The sequence below is a fragment of the Lithobates pipiens genome, unplaced genomic scaffold (genome assembly GCF_037356315.1).
Source record: "Lithobates pipiens isolate NorthernLeopardFrog02 unplaced genomic scaffold, aLitPip1_a1.2 Scaffold_3, whole genome shotgun sequence".
NCBI lineage: Eukaryota > Metazoa > Chordata > Amphibia > Anura > Ranidae > Lithobates > Lithobates pipiens.
In genome coordinates this window covers 50,660,474-50,687,668 of record NW_027507790.1, presented here as the reverse complement: position 1 = coordinate 50,687,668, position 27,195 = coordinate 50,660,474, and the positions used below count along the sequence as shown (strand labels likewise).

Here is a 27,195-nt window from a genome sequence, read left to right as displayed (position 1 = left end):
TGCAAATAAAGAAAAGTGAAAGGACGGCCCACTGCCGGGGATAATGGCAGAAGGCCGCTACAGAGCAGGACGGCCTAATTTGCATGTCTTTACAGCTGCACGGAGGGAATCAGCAGGCGCTTGTAGCAATTCGCTTCATCAGAACCACTTAAAAGGCGCACGGCAATGGAACTTGGGGTACATACAGCGCCTTGCCCTGTGCTCTTTTTTAAAGGGTCCCTTAAAAAGGGTCGAATAAGGCCGACTTACCAAAAACGGAGCGCGCAAGAAAGATTTTGCAAAGGGCTGTAACGCGTTTTGCTAACAGGAGCGAGTCCTCAAGAACTCGAGCGGGAGCCGCTTTGGTCGGCTACACCGTCAACTTTCATTTGAGGCCAAGCGCGCAAAGCCAAAGAAACACCCGAAACCGTCCAATGGTCCCATAGCTCAATGGCCCAGTCGAATCGTTTTACTATCCCTTCTTGACCACCACCACCAACAACAACACTAACGCTGTCTCAAGGTCTTGCCAAATCAAGGGAACTCGAGCTATTTTTCACCAAATTAGCGAAGCCCAGCATCAGCTAGGCATCAAAAAATTCTCTGAAACTCATGGTTGTTCCTCTCCACGGAAATCTTTAGTAAAAGGCGAAAGATTTATTCGATCTGAAGAGAAACCAGAGTATAACCAACAAACAGCCTAAACTAGGCCTCGGCGGAACGCGGATGCTGCTCTACTCATGGTGACCCCGTGGACCATATCATTTCTAAGCCAAAACATGGCCAAATAAGGTGCAGAACTGATTGAAACAAATGACACGTCCAAGAAAAACACCACTGGAAAGGGTTTGTCGAGTTTAAAATAGTCAAAACATTTAACCTGAGATACATTAGGCTTATGCAAATAAAGAAAAGTGAAAGGACGGCCCACTGCCGGGGATAATGGCAGAAGGCCGCTACAGAGCAGGACGGCCTAATTTGCATGTCTTTACAGCTGCACGGAGGGAATCAGCAGGCGCTTGTAGCAATTCGCTTCATCAGAACCACTTAAAAGGCGCACGGCAATGGAACTTGGGGTACATACAGCGCCTTGCCCTGTGCTCTTTTTTAAAGGGTCCCTTAAAAAGGGTCGAATAAGGCCTACTTACCAAAAACGGAGCGCGCAAGAAAGATTTTGCAAAGGGCTGTAACGCGTTTTGCTAACAGGAGCGAGTCCTCAAGAACTCGAGCGGGAGCCGCTTTGGTCGGCTACACCGTCAACTTTCATTTGAGGCCAAGCGCGCAAAGCCAAAGAAACACCCGAAACCGTCCAATGGTCCCATAGCTCAATGGCCCAGTCGAATCGTTTTACTATCCCTTCTTGACCACCACCACCAACAACAACACTAACGCTGTCTCAAGGTCTTGCCAAATCAAGGGAACTCGAGCTATTTTTCACCAAATTAGCGAAGCCCAGCATCAGCTAGGCATCAAAAAATTCTCTGAAACTCATGGTTGTTCCTCTCCATGGAAATCTTTAGTAAAAGGCGAAAGATTTATTCGATCTGAAGAGAAACCAGAGTATAACCAACAAACAGCCTAAACTAGGCCTCGGCGGAACGCGGATGCTGCTCTACTCATGGTGACCCCGTGGACCATATCATTTCTAAGCCAAAACATGGCCAAATAAGGTGCAGAACTGATTGAAACAAATGACACGTCCAAGAAAAACACCACTGGAAAGGGTTTGTCGAGTTTAAAAATGTCAAAACATTTAACCTGAGATACATTAGGCTTATGCAAATAAAGAAAAGTGAAAGGACGGCCCACTGCCAGGGATAATGGCAGAAGGCCGCTACAGAGCAGGACGGCCTAATTTGCATGTCTTTACAGCTGCACGGAGGGAATCAGCAGGCGCTTGTAGCAATTCGCTTCATCAGAACCACTTAAAAGGCGCACGGCAATGGAACTTGGGGTACATACAGCGCCTTGCCCTGTGCTCTTTTTTAAAGGGTCGAATAAGGCCGACTTACCAAAAACGGAGCGCGCGAGAAAGATTTTGCAAAGGGCTGTAACGCGTTTTGCTAACAGGAGCGAGTCCTCAAGAACTCGAGCGGGAGCCGCTTTGGTCGGCTACACCGTCAACTTTCATTTGAGGCCAAGCGCGCAAAGCCAAAGAAACACCCGAAACCGTCCAATGGTCCCATAGCTCAATGGCCCAGTCGAATCGTTTTACTATCCCTTCTTAACCACCACCACCAACAACAACACTAACGCTGTCTCAGGGTCTTGCCAAATCAAGGGAACTCGAGCTATTTTTCACCAAATTACCGAAGCCCAGCATCAGCTAGGCATCAAAAAATTCTCTGAAACTCATGGTTGTTCCTCTCCACGGAAATCTTTAGTAAAAGGCGAAAGATTTATTCGATCTGAAGAGAAACCAGAGTATAACCAACAAACAGCCTAAACTAGGCCTCGGCGGAACGTGGATGCTGCTCTACTCATGGTGACCCCGTGGACCATATCATTTCTAAGCCAAAACATGGCCAAATAAGGTGCAGAACTGATTGAAACAAATGACACGTCCAAGAAAAACACCACTGGAAAGGGTTTGTCGAGTTTAAAATAGTCAAAACATTTAACCTGAGATACATTAGGCTTATGCAAATAAAGAAAAGTGAAAGGACGGCCCACTGCCGGGGATAATGGCAGAAGGCCGCTACAGAGCAGGACGGCCTAATTTGCATGTCTTTACAGCTGCACGGAGGGAATCAGCAGGCGCTTGTAGCAATTCGCTTCATCAGAACCACTTAAAAGGCGCACGGCAATGGAACTTGGGGTACATACAGCGCCTTGCCCTGTGCTCTTTTTTAAAGGGTCCCTTAAAAAGGGTCGAATAAGGCCGACTTACCAAAAACGGAGCGCGCAAGAAAGATTTTGCAAAGGGCTGTAACGCGTTTTGCTAACAGGAGCGAGTCCTCAAGAACTCGAGCGGGAGCCGCTTTGGTCGGCTACACCGTCAACTTTCATTTGAGGCCAAGCGCGCAAAGCCAAAGAAACACCCGAAACCGTCCAATGGTCCCATAGCTCAATGGCCCAGTCGAATCGTTTTACTATCCCTTCTTGACCACCACCACCAACAACAACACTAACGCTGTCTCAAGGTCTTGCCAAATCAAGGGAACTCGAGCTATTTTTCACCAAATTAGCGAAGCCCAGCATCAGCTAGGCATCAAAAAATTCTCTGAAACTCATGGTTGTTCCTCTCCACGGAAATCTTTAGTAAAAGGCGAAAGATTTATTCGATCTGAAGAGAAACCAGAGTATAACCAACAAACAGCCTAAACTAGGCCTCGGCGGAACGTGGATGCTGCTCTACTCATGGTGACCCCGTGGACCATATCATTTCTAAGCCAAAACATGGCCAAATAAGGTGCAGAACTGATTGAAACAAATGACACGTCCAAGAAAAACACCACTGGAAAGGGTTTGTCGAGTTTAAAATAGTCAAAACATTTAACCTGAGATACATTAGGCTTATGCAAATAAAGAAAAGTGAAAGGACGGCCCACTGCCGGGGATAATGGCAGAAGGCCGCTACAGAGCAGGACGGCCTAATTTGCATGTCTTTACAGCTGCACGGAGGGAATCAGCAGGCGCTTGTAGCAATTCGCTTCATCAGAACCACTTAAAAGGCGCACGGCAATGGAACTTGGGGTACATACAGCGCCTTGCCCTGTGCTCTTTTTTAAAGGGTCCCTTAAAAAGGGTCGAATAAGGCCGACTTACCAAAAACGGAGCGCGCAAGAAAGATTTTGCAAAGGGCTGTAACGCGTTTTGCTAACAGGAGCGAGTCCTCAAGAACTCGAGCGGGAGCCGCTTTGGTCGGCTACACCGTCAACTTTCATTTGAGGCCAAGCGCGCAAAGCCAAAGAAACACCCGAAACCGTCCAATGGTCCCATAGCTCAATGGCCCAGTCGAATCGTTTTACTATCCCTTCTTAACCACCACCACCAACAACAACACTAACGCTGTCTCAGGGTCTTGCCAAATCAAGGGAACTCGAGCTATTTTTCACCAAATTACCGAAGCCCAGCATCAGCTAGGCATCAAAAAATTCTCTGAAACTCATGGTTGTTCCTCTCCACGGAAATCTTTAGTAAAAGGCGAAAGATTTATTCGATCTGAAGAGAAACCAGAGTATAACCAACAAACAGCCTAAACTAGGCCTCGGCGGAACGTGGATGCTGCTCTACTCATGGTGACCCCGTGGACCATATCATTTCTAAGCCAAAACATGGCCAAATAAGGTGCAGAACTGATTGAAACAAATGACACGTCCAAGAAAAACACCACTGGAAAGGGTTTGTCGAGTTTAAAATAGTCAAAACATTTAACCTGAGATACATTAGGCTTATGCAAATAAAGAAAAGTGAAAGGACGGCCCACTGCCGGGGATAATGGCAGAAGGCCGCTACAGAGCAGGACGGCCTAATTTGCATGTCTTTACAGCTGCACGGAGGGAATCAGCAGGCGCTTGTAGCAATTCGCTTCATCAGAACCACTTAAAAGGCGCACGGCAATGGAACTTGGGGTACATACAGCGCCTTGCCCTGTGCTCTTTTTTAAAGGGTCCCTTAAAAAGGGTCGAATAAGGCCGACTTACCAAAAACGGAGCGCGCAAGAAAGATTTTGCAAAGGGCTGTAACGCGTTTTGCTAACAGGAGCGAGTCCTCAAGAACTCGAGCGGGAGCCGCTTTGGTCGGCTACACCGTCAACTTTCATTTGAGGCCAAGCGCGCAAAGCCAAAGAAACACCCGAAACCGTCCAATGGTCCCATAGCTCAATGGCCCAGTCGAATCGTTTTACTATCCCTTCTTGACCACCACCACCAACAACAACACTAACGCTGTCTCAAGGTCTTGCCAAATCAAGGGAACTCGAGCTATTTTTCACCAAATTAGCGAAGCCCAGCATCAGCTAGGCATCAAAAAATTCTCTGAAACTCATGGTTGTTCCTCTCCACGGAAATCTTTAGTAAAAGGCGAAAGATTTATTCGATCTGAAGAGAAACCAGAGTATAACCAACAAACAGCCTAAACTAGGCCTCGGCGGAACGCGGATGCTGCTCTACTCATGGTGACCCCGTGGACCATATCATTTCTAAGCCAAAACATGGCCAAATAAGGTGCAGAACTGATTGAAACAAATGACACGTCCAAGAAAAACACCACTGGAAAGGGTTTGTCGAGTTTAAAATAGTCAAAACATTTAACCTGAGATACATTAGGCTTATGCAAATAAAGAAAAGTGAAAGGACGGCCCACTGCCGGGGATAATGGCAGAAGGCCGCTACAGAGCAGGACGGCCTAATTTGCATGTCTTTACAGCTGCACGGAGGGAATCAGCAGGCGCTTGTAGCAATTCGCTTCATCAGAACCACTTAAAAGGCGCACGGCAATGGAACTTGGGGTACATACAGCGCCTTGCCCTGTGCTCTTTTTTAAAGGGTCCCTTAAAAAGGGTCGAATAAGGCCTACTTACCAAAAACGGAGCGCGCAAGAAAGATTTTGCAAAGGGCTGTAACGCGTTTTGCTAACAGGAGCGAGTCCTCAAGAACTCGAGCGGGAGCCGCTTTGGTCGGCTACACCGTCAACTTTCATTTGAGGCCAAGCGCGCAAAGCCAAAGAAACACCCGAAACCGTCCAATGGTCCCATAGCTCAATGGCCCAGTCGAATCGTTTTACTATCCCTTCTTGACCACCACCACCAACAACAACACTAACGCTGTCTCAAGGTCTTGCCAAATCAAGGGAACTCGAGCTATTTTTCACCAAATTAGCGAAGCCCAGCATCAGCTAGGCATCAAAAAATTCTCTGAAACTCATGGTTGTTCCTCTCCACGGAAATCTTTAGTAAAAGGCGAAAGATTTATTCGATCTGAAGAGAAACCAGAGTATAACCAACAAACAGCCTAAACTAGGCCTCGGCGGAACGCGGATGCTGCTCTACTCATGGTGACCCCGTGGACCATATCATTTCTAAGCCAAAACATGGCCAAATAAGGTGCAGAACTGATTGAAACAAATGACACGTCCAAGAAAAACACCACTGGAAAGGGTTTGTCGAGTTTAAAAATGTCAAAACATTTAACCTGAGATACATTAGGCTTATGCAAATAAAGAAAAGTGAAAGGACGGCCCACTGCCAGGGATAATGGCAGAAGGCCGCTACAGAGCAGGACGGCCTAATTTGCATGTCTTTACAGCTGCACGGAGGGAATCAGCAGGCGCTTGTAGCAATTCGCTTCATCAGAACCACTTAAAAGGCGCACGGCAATGGAACTTGGGGTACATACAGCGCCTTGCCCTGTGCTCTTTTTTAAAGGGTCGAATAAGGCCGACTTACCAAAAACGGAGCGCGCGAGAAAGATTTTGCAAAGGGCTGTAACGCGTTTTGCTAACAGGAGCGAGTCCTCAAGAACTCGAGCGGGAGCCGCTTTGGTCGGCTACACCGTCAACTTTCATTTGAGGCCAAGCGCGCAAAGCCAAAGAAACACCCGAAACCGTCCAATGGTCCCATAGCTCAATGGCCCAGTCGAATCGTTTTACTATCCCTTCTTAACCACCACCACCAACAACAACACTAACGCTGTCTCAGGGTTACATAGTTACATAGTTACATAGTTACATAGTTAGCCAGGTTGAAAAAAGACACAAGTCCATCCAGTTCAACCTTAAAAACAAATAAATAAAATAAAAAATAATCGTACAATCCAGATACCCAATTTTATGCCCACAATTGATCCAGAGGAAGGCGAAAAAAAACCCCAGCAGAGCATGCTCCAATTTACTACAGCAGGGGAAAAAAATTCCTTCCTGATCCCCCAATAGGCGATCGGATTTTCCCTGGATCAACTTTACCTATGTTAGTACCTAGTTATATTATGTACCATCAGGAAAGTATCCAAGCCTTTCTTAAAGCAATCTACTGAACTGGCCAGAACCACCTCTGGTGGGAGTCTATTCCACATTTTCACTGCTCTAACTGTGAAGAAACCTTTCCGTACTTGAAGCTGAAATCTCTTTTCCTCTAGACGTAAAGAGTGCCCCCGTGTCCTCTGGGTTGACCGTACAGAGAACAACTCAACACCAAGTTCACTATATGGACCCCTAATATATTTGAACATGTTAATCATATCCCCCCTTAATCTCCTTTTCTCAAGAGTGAATAAATTTAGTTCCTCTAATCTCTCCTCATAGCTGAGTTCCTCCATGCCTCTTATCAGTTTGGTTGCCCTTCTCTGCACTTTCTCCAGTTCCCCGATATCCTTTTTGAGAACTGGTGCCCAAAACTGAACGGCATATTCCAGGTGAGGTCTTACTAATGATTTGAACAGGGGCAAAATTATATCTCTTTCTCTGGAGTCCATACCTCTCTTAATACAAGAAAGGACTTTGCTCGCTTTGCAAACAGCAGCTTGGCATTGCATGTTGTTATTGAGCTTATGGTCTACCAAAACCCCCAGATCCTTCTCCACTATGGATTCCCCCAGTTGTACTCCCCCTAGCATGTATGATGCATGCATATTCTTAGGCCCCAAGTGCATAACTTTACATTTATCAACATTAAACCTCATCTGCCACATAGTCGCCCAATTAGACAGTGTATTGAGGTCGGCTTGTAAATTGGAGACATCCTGTAAAGACGTTATTCCACTGCATATCTTGGTGTCATCTGCAAAGACAGAAATATTACTTTTGATGCCAGACCCAATATCATTTATAAAGATGTTAAAAAGTAAGGGTCCCAACACTGAACCTTGGGGTACACCACTGATAACCTTAGACCATTCAGAGTAAGAGTCATTAACCACGACTCTTTGAATTCTGTCTTCTAGCCAATTTTCTATCCATTTACAAACTGATATTTCCAAACCTGTAGACTTTACCTTACACATGAGCCATGTGTGCGGAACTGTATCGAATGCTTTTGCAAAATCCAAGTATACCACGTCCACCGCCACCCCTCTGTCCAAGGTTTTACTTACCTCCTCATAAAAAGAAATCAGATTTGTCTGACAACTTCTGTCTTTCATGAATCCATGCTGTCTGTTGCTTAAAGTGTTATTGTTCAGCAAGAACTCGTCGATGTGGTCTTTTATTAAACGCTCCAGTATCTTCCCAGCTATAGAAGTTAAGCTAACAGGTCTATAGTTACTTGGTAAAGACTTTGATCCCTTTTTAAATATAGGCACCACGTTCGCCCTGCGCCAATCCAGTGGGACTATTCCCGTCATTAATGAGTCCCTAAAAATTAGATACAATGGCTCTGAAATTACAGAGCTCAATTCTTTTAGGATCCGTGGGTGGATGCCATCAGGTCCAGGTGCTTTATCCACCTTTATTCTGTCTAAGTATTTCTGGACCATATCCCTTTTGAGCCATTGTGGATCATTTGGGGCTGTGTCACTACCACCCCCATTATGGACATGAGCTCCCCCATGCTCTTTTGTGTACACAGAGCTGAAGAAAGTGTTTAATAAATTAGCCTTCTCTTTGTCCCCAGTCACCAACTCTAGATTGTTTTGTAAAGGGCCTACATGCTCAGACTTGACCTTTTTACTATTAATATATTTGAAGAATTTTTTGGGGTTTGTCCTACTATCTTTTGCAATCTGTCGTTCGTTTTGAATTTTTGCATCCTTGATTTCCTTTTTACATATACTGTTAATTTCTTTGTAACATTTAAATGACACTAGTGATCCTTCATTTTTATATTTTTTAAAAGCTCTTCTCTTACAGTTTATAGCTTTTTTAACTTTGGCCGTGAGCCACATAGGTTTTGTTTTTAGCCTTTTAAACTTATTGCCCATGGGAATATACTTTGCAGTGAGGTCCCCAACAGTCTTTTTGAAGAATTCCCATTTCTGTTCTGTGCCCATTGAAGCGAATATTCTCTCCCAGTCTAAGTCCTGGAGAGTAGCCCTCATCCTTGGAAAATTAGCTCTCTTGAAGTTAAGTGTTTTTATCTTACCCGTATGTATTTCTTGTTTAGCGCTAACATCAAAGGAAATCATGTTATGATCACTGCTACCCAGGTGTTCCTTTATCTGGACATTAGTAATAAGCTCTGCATGGTTTGAGATTACCAGGTCCAACAGAGCTTCATTCCTAGTTGGGGCCTCAATAAACTGGACCATAAAATTGTCCTGTAATAGGTTTATCATTTTTTGCCCTTTAACTGTCCCAGCAGTGCCATTACTCCAGTCAATTTCTGGGTAGTTAAAATCCCCCATTATTATCACTGTCCCAGCCCTTGCAGCCCTTTCCATCTGTGCAAGGAGCTGAGTCTCCACCTCCTCATTCACATTGGGTGGTCTATAACAAACTCCAACGATTAACTTTGAACTACCCCCATCTAAATGCAGTTCCACCCATAATGCTTCGGACTCATCACACTCTCCATCCACCAGGTCCTCTTTCACACTTGCTTTGAGATCACTTCTCACATAGAGACAGACCCCGCCACCTTTCCTTTTTACCCTGTCTCTCCGAAAGAGTGCATAGCCTGGAATATTAATAGCCCAGTCATGTGAGGATTGAAGCCAAGTTTCAGCAATACCGATTACATCATAGCTCTCCTGATGCACCACAGCTTCCAACTCACCTATTTTGCTTGCCAAATCAAGGGAACTCGAGCTATTTTTCACCAAATTACCGAAGCCCAGCATCAGCTAGGCATCAAAAAATTCTCTGAAACTCATGGTTGTTCCTCTCCACGGAAATCTTTAGTAAAAGGCGAAAGATTTATTCGATCTGAAGAGAAACCAGAGTATAACCAACAAACAGCCTAAACTAGGCCTCGGCGGAACGTGGATGCTGCTCTACTCATGGTGACCCCGTGGACCATATCATTTCTAAGCCAAAACATGGCCAAATAAGGTGCAGAACTGATTGAAACAAATGACACGTCCAAGAAAAACACCACTGGAAAGGGTTTGTCGAGTTTAAAATAGTCAAAACATTTAACCTGAGATACATTAGGCTTATGCAAATAAAGAAAAGTGAAAGGACGGCCCACTGCCGGGGATAATGGCAGAAGGCCGCTACAGAGCAGGACGGCCTAATTTGCATGTCTTTACAGCTGCACGGAGGGAATCAGCAGGCGCTTGTAGCAATTCGCTTCATCAGAACCACTTAAAAGGCGCACGGCAATGGAACTTGGGGTACATACAGCGCCTTGCCCTGTGCTCTTTTTTAAAGGGTCCCTTAAAAAGGGTCGAATAAGGCCGACTTACCAAAAACGGAGCGCGCAAGAAAGATTTTGCAAAGGGCTGTAACGCGTTTTGCTAACAGGAGCGAGTCCTCAAGAACTCGAGCGGGAGCCGCTTTGGTCGGCTACACCGTCAACTTTCATTTGAGGCCAAGCGCGCAAAGCCAAAGAAACACCCGAAACCGTCCAATGGTCCCATAGCTCAATGGCCCAGTCGAATCGTTTTACTATCCCTTCTTGACCACCACCACCAACAACAACACTAACGCTGTCTCAAGGTCTTGCCAAATCAAGGGAACTCGAGCTATTTTTCACCAAATTAGCGAAGCCCAGCATCAGCTAGGCATCAAAAAATTCTCTGAAACTCATGGTTGTTCCTCTCCACGGAAATCTTTAGTAAAAGGCGAAAGATTTATTCGATCTGAAGAGAAACCAGAGTATAACCAACAAACAGCCTAAACTAGGCCTCGGCGGAACGTGGATGCTGCTCTACTCATGGTGACCCCGTGGACCATATCATTTCTAAGCCAAAACATGGCCAAATAAGGTGCAGAACTGATTGAAACAAATGACACGTCCAAGAAAAACACCACTGGAAAGGGTTTGTCGAGTTTAAAATAGTCAAAACATTTAACCTGAGATACATTAGGCTTATGCAAATAAAGAAAAGTGAAAGGACGGCCCACTGCCGGGGATAATGGCAGAAGGCCGCTACAGAGCAGGACGGCCTAATTTGCATGTCTTTACAGCTGCACGGAGGGAATCAGCAGGCGCTTGTAGCAATTCGCTTCATCAGAACCACTTAAAAGGCGCACGGCAATGGAACTTGGGGTACATACAGCGCCTTGCCCTGTGCTCTTTTTTAAAGGGTCCCTTAAAAAGGGTCGAATAAGGCCGACTTACCAAAAACGGAGCGCGCAAGAAAGATTTTGCAAAGGGCTGTAACGCGTTTTGCTAACAGGAGCGAGTCCTCAAGAACTCGAGCGGGAGCCGCTTTGGTCGGCTACACCGTCAACTTTCATTTGAGGCCAAGCGCGCAAAGCCAAAGAAACACCCGAAACCGTCCAATGGTCCCATAGCTCAATGGCCCAGTCGAATCGTTTTACTATCCCTTCTTAACCACCACCACCAACAACAACACTAACGCTGTCTCAGGGTCTTGCCAAATCAAGGGAACTCGAGCTATTTTTCACCAAATTACCGAAGCCCAGCATCAGCTAGGCATCAAAAAATTCTCTGAAACTCATGGTTGTTCCTCTCCACGGAAATCTTTAGTAAAAGGCGAAAGATTTATTCGATCTGAAGAGAAACCAGAGTATAACCAACAAACAGCCTAAACTAGGCCTCGGCGGAACGTGGATGCTGCTCTACTCATGGTGACCCCGTGGACCATATCATTTCTAAGCCAAAACATGGCCAAATAAGGTGCAGAACTGATTGAAACAAATGACACGTCCAAGAAAAACACCACTGGAAAGGGTTTGTCGAGTTTAAAATAGTCAAAACATTTAACCTGAGATACATTAGGCTTATGCAAATAAAGAAAAGTGAAAGGACGGCCCACTGCCGGGGATAATGGCAGAAGGCCGCTACAGAGCAGGACGGCCTAATTTGCATGTCTTTACAGCTGCACGGAGGGAATCAGCAGGCGCTTGTAGCAATTCGCTTCATCAGAACCACTTAAAAGGCGCACGGCAATGGAACTTGGGGTACATACAGCGCCTTGCCCTGTGCTCTTTTTTAAAGGGTCCCTTAAAAAGGGTCGAATAAGGCCGACTTACCAAAAACGGAGCGCGCAAGAAAGATTTTGCAAAGGGCTGTAACGCGTTTTGCTAACAGGAGCGAGTCCTCAAGAACTCGAGCGGGAGCCGCTTTGGTCGGCTACACCGTCAACTTTCATTTGAGGCCAAGCGCGCAAAGCCAAAGAAACACCCGAAACCGTCCAATGGTCCCATAGCTCAATGGCCCAGTCGAATCGTTTTACTATCCCTTCTTGACCACCACCACCAACAACAACACTAACGCTGTCTCAAGGTCTTGCCAAATCAAGGGAACTCGAGCTATTTTTCACCAAATTAGCGAAGCCCAGCATCAGCTAGGCATCAAAAAATTCTCTGAAACTCATGGTTGTTCCTCTCCACGGAAATCTTTAGTAAAAGGCGAAAGATTTATTCGATCTGAAGAGAAACCAGAGTATAACCAACAAACAGCCTAAACTAGGCCTCGGCGGAACGCGGATGCTGCTCTACTCATGGTGACCCCGTGGACCATATCATTTCTAAGCCAAAACATGGCCAAATAAGGTGCAGAACTGATTGAAACAAATGACACGTCCAAGAAAAACACCACTGGAAAGGGTTTGTCGAGTTTAAAATAGTCAAAACATTTAACCTGAGATACATTAGGCTTATGCAAATAAAGAAAAGTGAAAGGACGGCCCACTGCCGGGGATAATGGCAGAAGGCCGCTACAGAGCAGGACGGCCTAATTTGCATGTCTTTACAGCTGCACGGAGGGAATCAGCAGGCGCTTGTAGCAATTCGCTTCATCAGAACCACTTAAAAGGCGCACGGCAATGGAACTTGGGGTACATACAGCGCCTTGCCCTGTGCTCTTTTTTAAAGGGTCCCTTAAAAAGGGTCGAATAAGGCCGACTTACCAAAAACGGAGCGCGCAAGAAAGATTTTGCAAAGGGCTGTAACGCGTTTTGCTAACAGGAGCGAGTCCTCAAGAACTCGAGCGGGAGCCGCTTTGGTCGGCTACACCGTCAACTTTCATTTGAGGCCAAGCGCGCAAAGCCAAAGAAACACCCGAAACCGTCCAATGGTCCCATAGCTCAATGGCCCAGTCGAATCGTTTTACTATCCCTTCTTGACCACCACCACCAACAACAACACTAACGCTGTCTCAAGGTCTTGCCAAATCAAGGGAACTCGAGCTATTTTTCACCAAATTAGCGAAGCCCAGCATCAGCTAGGCATCAAAAAATTCTCTGAAACTCATGGTTGTTCCTCTCCACGGAAATCTTTAGTAAAAGGCGAAAGATTTATTCGATCTGAAGAGAAACCAAAGTATAACCAACAAACAGCCTAAACTAGGCCTCGGCGGAACGCGGATGCTGCTCTACTCATGGTGACCCCGTGGACCATATCATTTCTAAGCCAAAACATGGCCAAATAAGGTGCAGAACTGATTGAAACAAATGACACGTCCAAGAAAAACACCACTGGAAAGGGTTTGTCGAGTTTAAAAATGTCAAAACATTTAACCTGAGATACATTAGGCTTATGCAAATAAAGAAAAGTGAAAGGACGGCCCACTGCCAGGGATAATGGCAGAAGGCCGCTACAGAGCAGGACGGCCTAATTTGCATGTCTTTACAGCTGCACGGAGGGAATCAGCAGGCGCTTGTAGCAATTCGCTTCATCAGAACCACTTAAAAGGCGCACGGCAATGGAACTTGGGGTACATACAGCGCCTTGCCCTGTGCTCTTTTTTAACCACTTTCAGACCGGACCATTTTGCTGGTAAATGACCAGAGGTCTTTTTACACTTTGGCACTGCGCTGCTTTAACTGGTAATTGCGCGGTCATGCAATGTTGTACCCAAACAAAATTTGCGTCCTTTTCTTCCCACAAATAGAGCTTTCTTTTGATGGTATTTGATTGCCTCTGCGATTTTTATTTTTTGCGATATAAACGTAAAAAGACCGCAAATTTTGAAAAAAAATGATATTTTCTACTTTTTGTTATTAGAAAAATCCAATAAACTCAATTTTAGTCATACATTTAGGACAAAATGTATTCAGCCACATGTCTTTGGTAAAAAAAAAGTCAATAATTGTATATTTATTGGTTTGCGCAAAAGTTGTCACATCTACAAACTAAGGTACGTTTTCTGGAATTTACGCAGCTTTTAGTTTACGACTGCCTATCTCATTTCTTGAGGTGCTAAAATGACAGGGCAGTACAAAACCCCCCCAAATGACCCCATTTTGGAAAGTAGACCCCCTAAGGAAATTGATAAGAGGCATGTTGAGCCCATTGAATATTTTATTTTTTTGCCTCAAGCGATTGAATAATGACAAAAAAAAAATTTTTTTTTTTTTTTTTACACAAAGTTGTCACTAAATGATATATTGCTCACACATGCTATGGGCGTATGTGAAATGACACCCCAAAATAAATTCTGCTGCTTCTCCTGAGTACGGGGATACCACATATGTGGGACTTTTTGGGAGCCTAGCCGCGTACAGGGCCCCGAAAACCAAGCACCGCCTTCAGGCTTTCTAAGGGCGTCAATTTTTGATTTCACGCCTCACTACCTATTACAGTTTTGAAGGCCATAAAATGCCAAGATGGCACAAAACCCCCACAAATGACCCCATTTTAGAAAGTAGACACCCCAAGCTATTTGCTGAGAGGCATGTTGAGTCCATGGAATATTTTATATTTTGCCACAAGTTGCGGGAAAATTACAAACTTTTTTTTTTTTTTTTTTTTTTTCACAAAGTTGTCACTAAATGATATATTGCTCATGCATGCCATGGGCATATGTGAAATGACACCCCAAAATAAATTCTGCTGCTTCTCCTGAGTACGGGGATACCACATATGTGGGACTTTTTGGGAGCCTAGCCGCGTACGGGGCCCCGAAAACCAAGCACCGCCTTCAGGCTTTCTAAGGGCGTAATTTTTTGAGTTCACTTCTCACTACCTATTACAGTTTTGAAGGCCATAAAATGCCAAGATGGCACAAAACCCCCACAAATGACCCCATTTTAGAAAGTAGACACCCCAAGCTATTTGCTGAGAGGCATGTTGAGTCCATGGAATATTTTATATTTTGCCACAAGTTGCGGGAAAATTACAAACTTTTTTTTTTTTTCACAAAGTTGTCACTAAATGATATATTGCTCACGCATGCCATGGGCATATGTGAAATGACACCCCAAAATAAATTCTGCTGCTTCTCCTGAGTACGGGGATACCACATATGTGGGACTTTTTGGGAGCCTAGCCGCGTACGGGGCCCCAAAAACCAAGCACCGCCTTCAGGCTTTCTAAGGGCGTTACAGTTTTGAAGGCCATAAAATGCCAAGATGGCACAAACCCCCCCCCCCCAAATGACCCCATTTTAGAAAGTAGACACCCCTAAATTTAGGGGTACACTAGTGAGACTAGGTAATAAATGGCGGGTGCCCTGAAACTATAAAAAAATAACTAACCAACCAGCGTCACCTGTAACAGTTATATGGTGATCACTGGTGAAAGGGTTAACTAGGGGGCAATCAGGGGGCTTTATGCGGTAGTATATGGGGGTCCCTGGCGCTATAAAAAGCTGCGGCGAACCTAAATACCTACCTGCCTAACTAGCGTCACCTGTGACACTAATACAGCGATCAGAAAAACGATCGCTTATTAGGCTGGGTTCACACTGGAGCGATGCGGGAACGCCACGAATGCGCGGCGGGTTCCCGCATCGCATGCCTCCCGGCGGCAGTTCACACTGCCCTATGCGAACTGCTGGGAGTGTCAGTGAAATGTTAATGACACCCCCAGATCAGTTCGCATATCGCAGTGCGATCTGCAAACTTGGATCGCATGGTGTGAACACCCATGCGATCCGATTCTGCTGCGGACCAAAAAAAGGGTCCCGTGCGAGTTTGCGGCGGGTGCGACACGAATTCAGCCATACTATCTGTATAGCTGAACTCGAATCGCACAGAGATCGGATGTGATTTGCACTGCAGTGCGGTGCGAATCACATTCGTTCTCATAAACCGCTGCAATGTGAACCCAGCCTTAGTGACACTGGCGACGGGGGGTGATCACGGGGTTAAACCTTTATTGGGGGGGTTAGGGGGGTACATTAGAACTAAAGGGGGCTAACCCTAACTGCCCTAACAGTTATTACAGTCACAAATGACACCAATGCAAAAAAAAAAAAAAAAAAAAAAAAAATGACATTGGTGTCACTGTGACTGGGGGGCAGGGGTAATTGGGGGGGTGATCGGGGGGTAAAGGGGGGGTGTGAGTGTGCCTGGCATGTTCTACTGTGTGTGGGATGTGTTGGTGCAACTCACTGATCCGCTCTCCTCCGTGTCGGAACGAAAAATACCGACACGGAGGAGAGAATACATCACTTCCTCTCCTGTGTTTACATTACAGGAGAGGAAGTGATGTCACCGGGGATTTCCATTCGTCGGGAGCGATCGCGAGGGGGTGGCCATGAATGAATGGCCGTCCCCTCGTCCGGGATCGCTCCCGAACGAAAACCGACCGCCGCAGGCACCGGGCGGGGGCCCGATCGGGCCCCCGACCCGCGGGAGGCAAAGGACGTACATATATGTGCTTATGCCTGCCCGTGCCATTCTGATGACGTACATCGGCGTGAGGCGGTCGGCAAGTGGTTAAAGGGTCCCTTAAAAAGGGTCGAATAAGGCCTACTTACCAAAAACGGAGCGCGCAAGAAAGATTTTGCAAAGGGCTGTAACGCGTTTTGCTAACAGGAGCGAGTCCTCAAGAACTCGAGCGGGAGCCGCTTTGGTCGGCTACACCGTCAACTTTCATTTGAGGCCAAGCGCGCAAAGCCAAAGAAACACCCGAAACCGTCCAATGGTCCCATAGCTCAATGGCCCAGTCGAATCGTTTTACTATCCCTTCTTGACCACCACCACCAACAACAACACTAACGCTGTCTCAAGGTCTTGCCAAATCAAGGGAACTCGAGCTATTTTTCACCAAATTAGCGAAGCCCAGCATCAGCTAGGCATCAAAAAATTCTCTGAAACTCATGGTTGTTCCTCTCCACGGAAATCTTTAGTAAAAGGCGAAAGATTTATTCGATCTGAAGAGAAACCAGAGTATAACCAACAAACAGCCTAAACTAGGCCTCGGCGGAACGCGGATGCTGCTCTACTCATGGTGACCCCGTGGACCATATCATTTCTAAGCCAAAACATGGCCAAATAAGGTGCAGAACTGATTGAAACAAATGACACGTCCAAGAAAAACACCACTGGAAAGGGTTTGTCGAGTTTAAAAATGTCAAAACATTTAACCTGAGATACATTAGGCTTATGCAAATAAAGAAAAGTGAAAGGACGGCCCACTGCCAGGGATAATGGCAGAAGGCCGCTACAGAGCAGGACGGCCTAATTTGCATGTCTTTACAGCTGCACGGAGGGAATCAGCAGGCGCTTGTAGCAATTCGCTTCATCAGAACCACTTAAAAGGCGCACGGCAATGGAACTTGGGGTACATACAGCGCCTTGCCCTGTGCTCTTTTTTAAAGGGTCGAATAAGGCCGACTTACCAAAAACGGAGCGCGCGAGAAAGATTTTGCAAAGGGCTGTAACGCGTTTTGCTAACAGGAGCGAGTCCTCAAGAACTCGAGCGGGAGCCGCTTTGGTCGGCTACACCGTCAACTTTCATTTGAGGCCAAGCGCGCAAAGCCAAAGAAACACCCGAAACCGTCCAATGGTCCCATAGCTCAATGGCCCAGTCGAATCGTTTTACTATCCCTTCTTAACCACCACCACCAACAACAACACTAACGCTGTCTCAGGGTTACATAGTTACATAGTTACATAGTTACATAGTTAGCCAGGTTGAAAAAAGACACAAGTCCATCCAGTTCAACCTTAAAAACAAATAAATAAAATAAAAAATAATCGTACAATCCAGATACCCAATTTTATGCCCACAATTGATCCAGAGGAAGGCGAAAAAAAACCCCAGCAGAGCATGCTCCAATTTACTACAGCAGGGGAAAAAAATTCCTTCCTGATCCCCCAATAGGCGATCGGATTTTCCCTGGATCAACTTTACCTATGTTAGTACCTAGTTATATTATGTACCATCAGGAAAGTATCCAAGCCTTTCTTAAAGCAATCTACTGAACTGGCCAGAACCACCTCTGGTGGGAGTCTATTCCACATTTTCACTGCTCTAACTGTGAAGAAACCTTTCCGTACTTGAAGCTGAAATCTCTTTTCCTCTAGACGTAAAGAGTGCCCCCGTGTCCTCTGGGTTGACCGTACAGAGAACAACTCAACACCAAGTTCACTATATGGACCCCTAATATATTTGAACATGTTAATCATATCCCCCCTTAATCTCCTTTTCTCAAGAGTGAATAAATTTAGTTCCTCTAATCTCTCCTCATAGCTGAGTTCCTCCATGCCTCTTATCAGTTTGGTTGCCCTTCTCTGCACTTTCTCCAGTTCCCCGATATCCTTTTTGAGAACTGGTGCCCAAAACTGAACGGCATATTCCAGGTGAGGTCTTACTAATGATTTGAACAGGGGCAAAATTATATCTCTTTCTCTGGAGTCCATACCTCTCTTAATACAAGAAAGGACTTTGCTCGCTTTGCAAACAGCAGCTTGGCATTGCATGTTGTTATTGAGCTTATGGTCTACCAAAACCCCCAGATCCTTCTCCACTATGGATTCCCCCAGTTGTACTCCCCCTAGCATGTATGATGCATGCATATTCTTAGGCCCCAAGTGCATAACTTTACATTTATCAACATTAAACCTCATCTGCCACATAGTCGCCCAATTAGACAGTGTATTGAGGTCGGCTTGTAAATTGGAGACATCCTGTAAAGACGTTATTCCACTGCATATCTTGGTGTCATCTGCAAAGACAGAAATATTACTTTTGATGCCAGACCCAATATCATTTATAAAGATGTTAAAAAGTAAGGGTCCCAACACTGAACCTTGGGGTACACCACTGATAACCTTAGACCATTCAGAGTAAGAGTCATTAACCACGACTCTTTGAATTCTGTCTTCTAGCCAATTTTCTATCCATTTACAAACTGATATTTCCAAACCTGTAGACTTTACCTTACACATGAGCCATGTGTGCGGAACTGTATCGAATGCTTTTGCAAAATCCAAGTATACCACGTCCACCGCCACCCCTCTGTCCAAGGTTTTACTTACCTCCTCATAAAAAGAAATCAGATTTGTCTGACAACTTCTGTCTTTCATGAATCCATGCTGTCTGTTGCTTAAAGTGTTATTGTTCAGCAAGAACTCGTCGATGTGGTCTTTTATTAAACGCTCCAGTATCTTCCCAGCTATAGAAGTTAAGCTAACAGGTCTATAGTTACTTGGTAAAGACTTTGATCCCTTTTTAAATATAGGCACCACGTTCGCCCTGCGCCAATCCAGTGGGACTATTCCCGTCATTAATGAGTCCCTAAAAATTAGATACAATGGCTCTGAAATTACAGAGCTCAATTCTTTTAGGATCCGTGGGTGGATGCCATCAGGTCCAGGTGCTTTATCCACCTTTATTCTGTCTAAGTATTTCTGGACCATATCCCTTTTGAGCCATTGTGGATCATTTGGGGCTGTGTCACTACCACCCCCATTATGGACATGAGCTCCCCCATGCTCTTTTGTGTACACAGAGCTGAAGAAAGTGTTTAATAAATTAGCCTTCTCTTTGTCCCCAGTCACCAACTCTAGATTGTTTTGTAAAGGGCCTACATGCTCAGACTTGACCTTTTTACTATTAATATATTTGAAGAATTTTTTGGGGTTTGTCCTACTATCTTTTGCAATCTGTCGTTCGTTTTGAATTTTTGCATCCTTGATTTCCTTTTTACATATACTGTTAATTTCTTTGTAACATTTAAATGACACTAGTGATCCTTCATTTTTATATTTTTTAAAAGCTCTTCTCTTACAGTTTATAGCTTTTTTAACTTTGGCCGTGAGCCACATAGGTTTTGTTTTTAGCCTTTTAAACTTATTGCCCATGGGAATATACTTTGCAGTGAGGTCCCCAACAGTCTTTTTGAAGAATTCCCATTTCTGTTCTGTGCCCATTGAAGCGAATATTCTCTCCCAGTCTAAGTCCTGGAGAGTAGCCCTCATCCTTGGAAAATTAGCTCTCTTGAAGTTAAGTGTTTTTATCTTACCCGTATGTATTTCTTGTTTAGCGCTAACATCAAAGGAAATCATGTTATGATCACTGCTACCCAGGTGTTCCTTTATCTGGACATTAGTAATAAGCTCTGCATGGTTTGAGATTACCAGGTCCAACAGAGCTTCATTCCTAGTTGGGGCCTCAATAAACTGGACCATAAAATTGTCCTGTAATAGGTTTATCATTTTTTGCCCTTTAACTGTCCCAGCAGTGCCATTACTCCAGTCAATTTCTGGGTAGTTAAAATCCCCCATTATTATCACTGTCCCAGCCCTTGCAGCCCTTTCCATCTGTGCAAGGAGCTGAGTCTCCACCTCCTCATTCACATTGGGTGGTCTATAACAAACTCCAACGATTAACTTTGAACTACCCCCATCTAAATGCAGTTCCACCCATAATGCTTCGGACTCATCACACTCTCCATCCACCAGGTCCTCTTTCACACTTGCTTTGAGATCACTTCTCACATAGAGACAGACCCCGCCACCTTTCCTTTTTACCCTGTCTCTCCGAAAGAGTGCATAGCCTGGAATATTAATAGCCCAGTCATGTGAGGATTGAAGCCAAGTTTCAGCAATACCGATTACATCATAGCTCTCCTGATGCACCACAGCTTCCAACTCACCTATTTTGCTTGCCAAATCAAGGGAACTCGAGCTATTTTTCACCAAATTACCGAAGCCCAGCATCAGCTAGGCATCAAAAAATTCTCTGAAACTCATGGTTGTTCCTCTCCACGGAAATCTTTAGTAAAAGGCGAAAGATTTATTCGATCTGAAGAGAAACCAGAGTATAACCAACAAACAGCCTAAACTAGGCCTCGGCGGAACGTGGATGCTGCTCTACTCATGGTGACCCCGTGGACCATATCATTTCTAAGCCAAAACATGGCCAAATAAGGTGCAGAACTGATTGAAACAAATGACACGTCCAAGAAAAACACCACTGGAAAGGGTTTGTCGAGTTTAAAATAGTCAAAACATTTAACCTGAGATACATTAGGCTTATGCAAATAAAGAAAAGTGAAAGGACGGCCCACTGCCGGGGATAATGGCAGAAGGCCGCTACAGAGCAGGACGGCCTAATTTGCATGTCTTTACAGCTGCACGGAGGGAATCAGCAGGCGCTTGTAGCAATTCGCTTCATCAGAACCACTTAAAAGGCGCACGGCAATGGAACTTGGGGTACATACAGCGCCTTGCCCTGTGCTCTTTTTTAAAGGGTCCCTTAAAAAGGGTCGAATAAGGCCGACTTACCAAAAACGGAGCGCGCAAGAAAGATTTTGCAAAGGGCTGTAACGCGTTTTGCTAACAGGAGCGAGTCCTCAAGAACTCGAGCGGGAGCCGCTTTGGTCGGCTACACCGTCAACTTTCATTTGAGGCCAAGCGCGCAAAGCCAAAGAAACACCCGAAACCGTCCAATGGTCCCATAGCTCAATGGCCCAGTCGAATCGTTTTACTATCCCTTCTTGACCACCACCACCAACAACAACACTAACGCTGTCTCAAGGTCTTGCCAAATCAAGGGAACTCGAGCTATTTTTCACCAAATTAGCGAAGCCCAGCATCAGCTAGGCATCAAAAAATTCTCTGAAACTCATGGTTGTTCCTCTCCACGGAAATCTTTAGTAAAAGGCGAAAGATTTATTCGATCTGAAGAGAAACCAGAGTATAACCAACAAACAGCCTAAACTAGGCCTCGGCGGAACGTGGATGCTGCTCTACTCATGGTGACCCCGTGGACCATATCATTTCTAAGCCAAAACATGGCCAAATAAGGTGCAGAACTGATTGAAACAAATGACACGTCCAAGAAAAACACCACTGGAAAGGGTTTGTCGAGTTTAAAATAGTCAAAACATTTAACCTGAGATACATTAGGCTTATGCAAATAAAGAAAAGTGAAAGGACGGCCCACTGCCGGGGATAATGGCAGAAGGCCGCTACAGAGCAGGACGGCCTAATTTGCATGTCTTTACAGCTGCACGGAGGGAATCAGCAGGCGCTTGTAGCAATTCGCTTCATCAGAACCACTTAAAAGGCGCACGGCAATGGAACTTGGGGTACATACAGCGCCTTGCCCTGTGCTCTTTTTTAAAGGGTCCCTTAAAAAGGGTCGAATAAGGCCGACTTACCAAAAACGGAGCGCGCAAGAAAGATTTTGCAAAGGGCTGTAACGCGTTTTGCTAACAGGAGCGAGTCCTCAAGAACTCGAGCGGGAGCCGCTTTGGTCGGCTACACCGTCAACTTTCATTTGAGGCCAAGCGCGCAAAGCCAAAGAAACACCCGAAACCGTCCAATGGTCCCATAGCTCAATGGCCCAGTCGAATCGTTTTACTATCCCTTCTTAACCACCACCACCAACAACAACACTAACGCTGTCTCAGGGTCTTGCCAAATCAAGGGAACTCGAGCTATTTTTCACCAAATTACCGAAGCCCAGCATCAGCTAGGCATCAAAAAATTCTCTGAAACTCATGGTTGTTCCTCTCCACGGAAATCTTTAGTAAAAGGCGAAAGATTTATTCGATCTGAAGAGAAACCAGAGTATAACCAACAAACAGCCTAAACTAGGCCTCGGCGGAACGTGGATGCTGCTCTACTCATGGTGACCCCGTGGACCATATCATTTCTAAGCCAAAACATGGCCAAATAAGGTGCAGAACTGATTGAAACAAATGACACGTCCAAGAAAAACACCACTGGAAAGGGTTTGTCGAGTTTAAAATAGTCAAAACATTTAACCTGAGATACATTAGGCTTATGCAAATAAAGAAAAGTGAAAGGACGGCCCACTGCCGGGGATAATGGCAGAAGGCCGCTACAGAGCAGGACGGCCTAATTTGCATGTCTTTACAGCTGCACGGAGGGAATCAGCAGGCGCTTGTAGCAATTCGCTTCATCAGAACCACTTAAAAGGCGCACGGCAATGGAACTTGGGGTACATACAGCGCCTTGCCCTGTGCTCTTTTTTAAAGGGTCCCTTAAAAAGGGTCGAATAAGGCCGACTTACCAAAAACGGAGCGCGCAAGAAAGATTTTGCAAAGGGCTGTAACGCGTTTTGCTAACAGGAGCGAGTCCTCAAGAACTCGAGCGGGAGCCGCTTTGGTCGGCTACACCGTCAACTTTCATTTGAGGCCAAGCGCGCAAAGCCAAAGAAACACCCGAAACCGTCCAATGGTCCCATAGCTCAATGGCCCAGTCGAATCGTTTTACTATCCCTTCTTGACCACCACCACCAACAACAACACTAACGCTGTCTCAAGGTCTTGCCAAATCAAGGGAACTCGAGCTATTTTTCACCAAATTAGCGAAGCCCAGCATCAGCTAGGCATCAAAAAATTCTCTGAAACTCATGGTTGTTCCTCTCCACGGAAATCTTTAGTAAAAGGCGAAAGATTTATTCGATCTGAAGAGAAACCAGAGTATAACCAACAAACAGCCTAAACTAGGCCTCGGCGGAACGCGGATGCTGCTCTACTCATGGTGACCCCGTGGACCATATCATTTCTAAGCCAAAACATGGCCAAATAAGGTGCAGAACTGATTGAAACAAATGACACGTCCAAGAAAAACACCACTGGAAAGGGTTTGTCGAGTTTAAAATAGTCAAAACATTTAACCTGAGATACATTAGGCTTATGCAAATAAAGAAAAGTGAAAGGACGGCCCACTGCCGGGGATAATGGCAGAAGGCCGCTACAGAGCAGGACGGCCTAATTTGCATGTCTTTACAGCTGCACGGAGGGAATCAGCAGGCGCTTGTAGCAATTCGCTTCATCAGAACCACTTAAAAGGCGCACGGCAATGGAACTTGGGGTACATACAGCGCCTTGCCCTGTGCTCTTTTTTAAAGGGTCCCTTAAAAAGGGTCGAATAAGGCCGACTTACCAAAAACGGAGCGCGCAAGAAAGATTTTGCAAAGGGCTGTAACGCGTTTTGCTAACAGGAGCGAGTCCTCAAGAACTCGAGCGGGAGCCGCTTTGGTCGGCTACACCGTCAACTTTCATTTGAGGCCAAGCGCGCAAAGCCAAAGAAACACCCGAAACCGTCCAATGGTCCCATAGCTCAATGGCCCAGTCGAATCGTTTTACTATCCCTTCTTGACCACCACCACCAACAACAACACTAACGCTGTCTCAAGGTCTTGCCAAATCAAGGGAACTCGAGCTATTTTTCACCAAATTAGCGAAGCCCAGCATCAGCTAGGCATCAAAAAATTCTCTGAAACTCATGGTTGTTCCTCTCCACGGAAATCTTTAGTAAAAGGCGAAAGATTTATTCGATCTGAAGAGAAACCAGAGTATAACCAACAAACAGCCTAAACTAGGCCTCGGCGGAACGCGGATGCTGCTCTACTCATGGTGACCCCGTGGACCATATCATTTCTAAGCCAAAACATGGCCAAATAAGGTGCAGAACTGATTGAAACAAATGACACGTCCAAGAAAAACACCACTGGAAAGGGTTTGTCGAGTTTAAAAATGTCAAAACATTTAACCTGAGATACATTAGGCTTATGCAAATAAAGAAAAGTGAAAGGACGGCCCACTGCCAGGGATAATGGCAGAAGGCCGCTACAGAGCAGGACGGCCTAATTTGCATGTCTTTACAGCTGCACGGAGGGAATCAGCAGGCGCTTGTAGCAATTCGCTTCATCAGAACCACTTAAAAGGCGCACGGCAATGGAACTTGGGGTACATACAGCGCCTTGCCCTGTGCTCTTTTTTAACCACTTTCAGACCGGACCATTTTGCTGGTAAATGACCAGAGGTCTTTTTACACTTTGGCACTGCGCTGCTTTAACTGGTAATTGCGCGGTCATGCAATGTTGTACCCAAACAAAATTTGCGTCCTTTTCTTCCCACAAATAGAGCTTTCTTTTGATGGTATTTGATTGCCTCTGCGATTTTTATTTTTTGCGATATAAACGTAAAAAGACCGCAAATTTTGAAAAAAAATGATATTTTCTACTTTTTGTTATTAGAAAAATCCAATAAACTCAATTTTAGTCATACATTTAGGACAAAATGTATTCAGCCACATGTCTTTGGTAAAAAAAAAGTCAATAATTGTATATTTATTGGTTTGCGCAAAAGTTGTCACATCTACAAACTAAGGTACGTTTTCTGGAATTTACGCAGCTTTTAGTTTACGACTGCCTATCTCATTTCTTGAGGTGCTAAAATGACAGGGCAGTACAAAACCCCCCCAAATGACCCCATTTTGGAAAGTAGACCCCCTAAGGAAATTGATAAGAGGCATGTTGAGCCCATTGAATATTTTATTTTTTTGCCTCAAGCGATTGAATAATGACAAAAAAAAAATTTTTTTTTTTTTTTTTACACAAAGTTGTCACTAAATGATATATTGCTCACACATGCTATGGGCGTATGTGAAATGACACCCCAAAATAAATTCTGCTGCTTCTCCTGAGTACGGGGATACCACATATGTGGGACTTTTTGGGAGCCTAGCCGCGTACAGGGCCCCGAAAACCAAGCACCGCCTTCAGGCTTTCTAAGGGCGTCAATTTTTGATTTCACGCCTCACTACCTATTACAGTTTTGAAGGCCATAAAATGCCAAGATGGCACAAAACCCCCACAAATGACCCCATTTTAGAAAGTAGACACCCCAAGCTATTTGCTGAGAGGCATGTTGAGTCCATGGAATATTTTATATTTTGCCACAAGTTGCGGGAAAATTACAAACTTTTTTTTTTTTTTTTTTTTTTTCACAAAGTTGTCACTAAATGATATATTGCTCATGCATGCCATGGGCATATGTGAAATGACACCCCAAAATAAATTCTGCTGCTTCTCCTGAGTACGGGGATACCACATATGTGGGACTTTTTGGGAGCCTAGCCGCGTACGGGGCCCCGAAAACCAAGCACCGCCTTCAGGCTTTCTAAGGGCGTAATTTTTTGAGTTCACTTCTCACTACCTATTACAGTTTTGAAGGCCATAAAATGCCAAGATGGCACAAAACCCCCACAAATGACCCCATTTTAGAAAGTAGACACCCCAAGCTATTTGCTGAGAGGCATGTTGAGTCCATGGAATATTTTATATTTTGCCACAAGTTGCGGGAAAATTACAAACTTTTTTTTTTTTTCACAAAGTTGTCACTAAATGATATATTGCTCACGCATGCCATGGGCATATGTGAAATGACACCCCAAAATAAATTCTGCTGCTTCTCCTGAGTACGGGGATACCACATATGTGGGACTTTTTGGGAGCCTAGCCGCGTACGGGGCCCCAAAAACCAAGCACCGCCTTCAGGCTTTCTAAGGGCGTTACAGTTTTGAAGGCCATAAAATGCCAAGATGGCACAAACCCCCCCCCCCCAAATGACCCCATTTTAGAAAGTAGACACCCCTAAATTTAGGGGTACACTAGTGAGACTAGGTAATAAATGGCGGGTGCCCTGAAACTATAAAAAAATAACTAACCAACCAGCGTCACCTGTAACAGTTATATGGTGATCACTGGTGAAAGGGTTAACTAGGGGGCAATCAGGGGGCTTTATGCGGTAGTATATGGGGGTCCCTGGCGCTATAAAAAGCTGCGGCGAACCTAAATACCTACCTGCCTAACTAGCGTCACCTGTGACACTAATACAGCGATCAGAAAAACGATCGCTTATTAGGCTGGGTTCACACTGGAGCGATGCGGGAACGCCACGAATGCGCGGCGGGTTCCCGCATCGCATGCCTCCCGGCGGCAGTTCACACTGCCCTATGCGAACTGCTGGGAGTGTCAGTGAAATGTTAATGACACCCCCAGATCAGTTCGCATATCGCAGTGCGATCTGCAAACTTGGATCGCATGGTGTGAACACCCATGCGATCCGATTCTGCTGCGGACCAAAAAAAGGGTCCCGTGCGAGTTTGCGGCGGGTGCGACACGAATTCAGCCATACTATCTGTATAGCTGAACTCGAATCGCACAGAGATCGGATGTGATTTGCACTGCAGTGCGGTGCGAATCACATCCGTTCTC

The 27,195-nt window shown here is 45.2% G+C and overlaps 18 non-coding genes across 18 annotated transcripts; all 18 read right to left on the bottom strand.

Moving 5' to 3' along the window:
• Positions 1-550: 550 nt before the first annotated feature.
• LOC143941832 (U5 spliceosomal RNA) lies at positions 551-665 on the bottom strand. Its single transcript, XR_013264458.1, has one exon. It is a non-coding gene; the product is annotated as a U5 spliceosomal RNA (small nuclear RNA).
• Positions 666-1,428: 763 nt separating this feature from the next.
• LOC143941478 (U5 spliceosomal RNA) lies at positions 1,429-1,543 on the bottom strand. Its single transcript, XR_013264170.1, has one exon. It is a non-coding gene; the product is annotated as a U5 spliceosomal RNA (small nuclear RNA).
• Positions 1,544-2,292: 749 nt separating this feature from the next.
• Positions 2,293-2,407, bottom strand: LOC143941831 (U5 spliceosomal RNA). The gene has a single exon (XR_013264457.1). It is a non-coding gene; the product is annotated as a U5 spliceosomal RNA (small nuclear RNA).
• A 763-nt stretch (positions 2,408-3,170) lies between these two features.
• LOC143941830 (U5 spliceosomal RNA) lies at positions 3,171-3,285 on the bottom strand. The gene has a single exon (XR_013264456.1). It is a non-coding gene; the product is annotated as a U5 spliceosomal RNA (small nuclear RNA).
• Positions 3,286-4,048: 763 nt separating this feature from the next.
• LOC143941829 (U5 spliceosomal RNA) lies at positions 4,049-4,163 on the bottom strand. The gene has a single exon (XR_013264455.1). It is a non-coding gene; the product is annotated as a U5 spliceosomal RNA (small nuclear RNA).
• Positions 4,164-4,926: 763 nt separating this feature from the next.
• On the bottom strand, positions 4,927-5,041 carry LOC143941828 (U5 spliceosomal RNA). The gene has a single exon (XR_013264454.1). It is a non-coding gene; the product is annotated as a U5 spliceosomal RNA (small nuclear RNA).
• A 763-nt stretch (positions 5,042-5,804) lies between these two features.
• LOC143941827 (U5 spliceosomal RNA) lies at positions 5,805-5,919 on the bottom strand. Its single transcript, XR_013264453.1, has one exon. It is a non-coding gene; the product is annotated as a U5 spliceosomal RNA (small nuclear RNA).
• A 3,763-nt stretch (positions 5,920-9,682) lies between these two features.
• Positions 9,683-9,797, bottom strand: LOC143941826 (U5 spliceosomal RNA). Its single transcript, XR_013264452.1, has one exon. It is a non-coding gene; the product is annotated as a U5 spliceosomal RNA (small nuclear RNA).
• Positions 9,798-10,560: 763 nt separating this feature from the next.
• On the bottom strand, positions 10,561-10,675 carry LOC143941825 (U5 spliceosomal RNA). The gene has a single exon (XR_013264451.1). It is a non-coding gene; the product is annotated as a U5 spliceosomal RNA (small nuclear RNA).
• A 763-nt stretch (positions 10,676-11,438) lies between these two features.
• On the bottom strand, positions 11,439-11,553 carry LOC143941824 (U5 spliceosomal RNA). Its single transcript, XR_013264450.1, has one exon. It is a non-coding gene; the product is annotated as a U5 spliceosomal RNA (small nuclear RNA).
• A 763-nt stretch (positions 11,554-12,316) lies between these two features.
• LOC143941823 (U5 spliceosomal RNA) lies at positions 12,317-12,431 on the bottom strand. The gene has a single exon (XR_013264449.1). It is a non-coding gene; the product is annotated as a U5 spliceosomal RNA (small nuclear RNA).
• A 763-nt stretch (positions 12,432-13,194) lies between these two features.
• Positions 13,195-13,309, bottom strand: LOC143941444 (U5 spliceosomal RNA). The gene has a single exon (XR_013264139.1). It is a non-coding gene; the product is annotated as a U5 spliceosomal RNA (small nuclear RNA).
• A 3,679-nt stretch (positions 13,310-16,988) lies between these two features.
• Positions 16,989-17,103, bottom strand: LOC143941822 (U5 spliceosomal RNA). The gene has a single exon (XR_013264448.1). It is a non-coding gene; the product is annotated as a U5 spliceosomal RNA (small nuclear RNA).
• Positions 17,104-20,866: 3,763 nt separating this feature from the next.
• On the bottom strand, positions 20,867-20,981 carry LOC143941821 (U5 spliceosomal RNA). Its single transcript, XR_013264447.1, has one exon. It is a non-coding gene; the product is annotated as a U5 spliceosomal RNA (small nuclear RNA).
• A 763-nt stretch (positions 20,982-21,744) lies between these two features.
• On the bottom strand, positions 21,745-21,859 carry LOC143941819 (U5 spliceosomal RNA). Its single transcript, XR_013264446.1, has one exon. It is a non-coding gene; the product is annotated as a U5 spliceosomal RNA (small nuclear RNA).
• Positions 21,860-22,622: 763 nt separating this feature from the next.
• Positions 22,623-22,737, bottom strand: LOC143941818 (U5 spliceosomal RNA). Its single transcript, XR_013264445.1, has one exon. It is a non-coding gene; the product is annotated as a U5 spliceosomal RNA (small nuclear RNA).
• A 763-nt stretch (positions 22,738-23,500) lies between these two features.
• On the bottom strand, positions 23,501-23,615 carry LOC143941817 (U5 spliceosomal RNA). Its single transcript, XR_013264444.1, has one exon. It is a non-coding gene; the product is annotated as a U5 spliceosomal RNA (small nuclear RNA).
• A 763-nt stretch (positions 23,616-24,378) lies between these two features.
• LOC143941816 (U5 spliceosomal RNA) lies at positions 24,379-24,493 on the bottom strand. The gene has a single exon (XR_013264443.1). It is a non-coding gene; the product is annotated as a U5 spliceosomal RNA (small nuclear RNA).
• Positions 24,494-27,195: the final 2,702 nt, after the last annotated feature.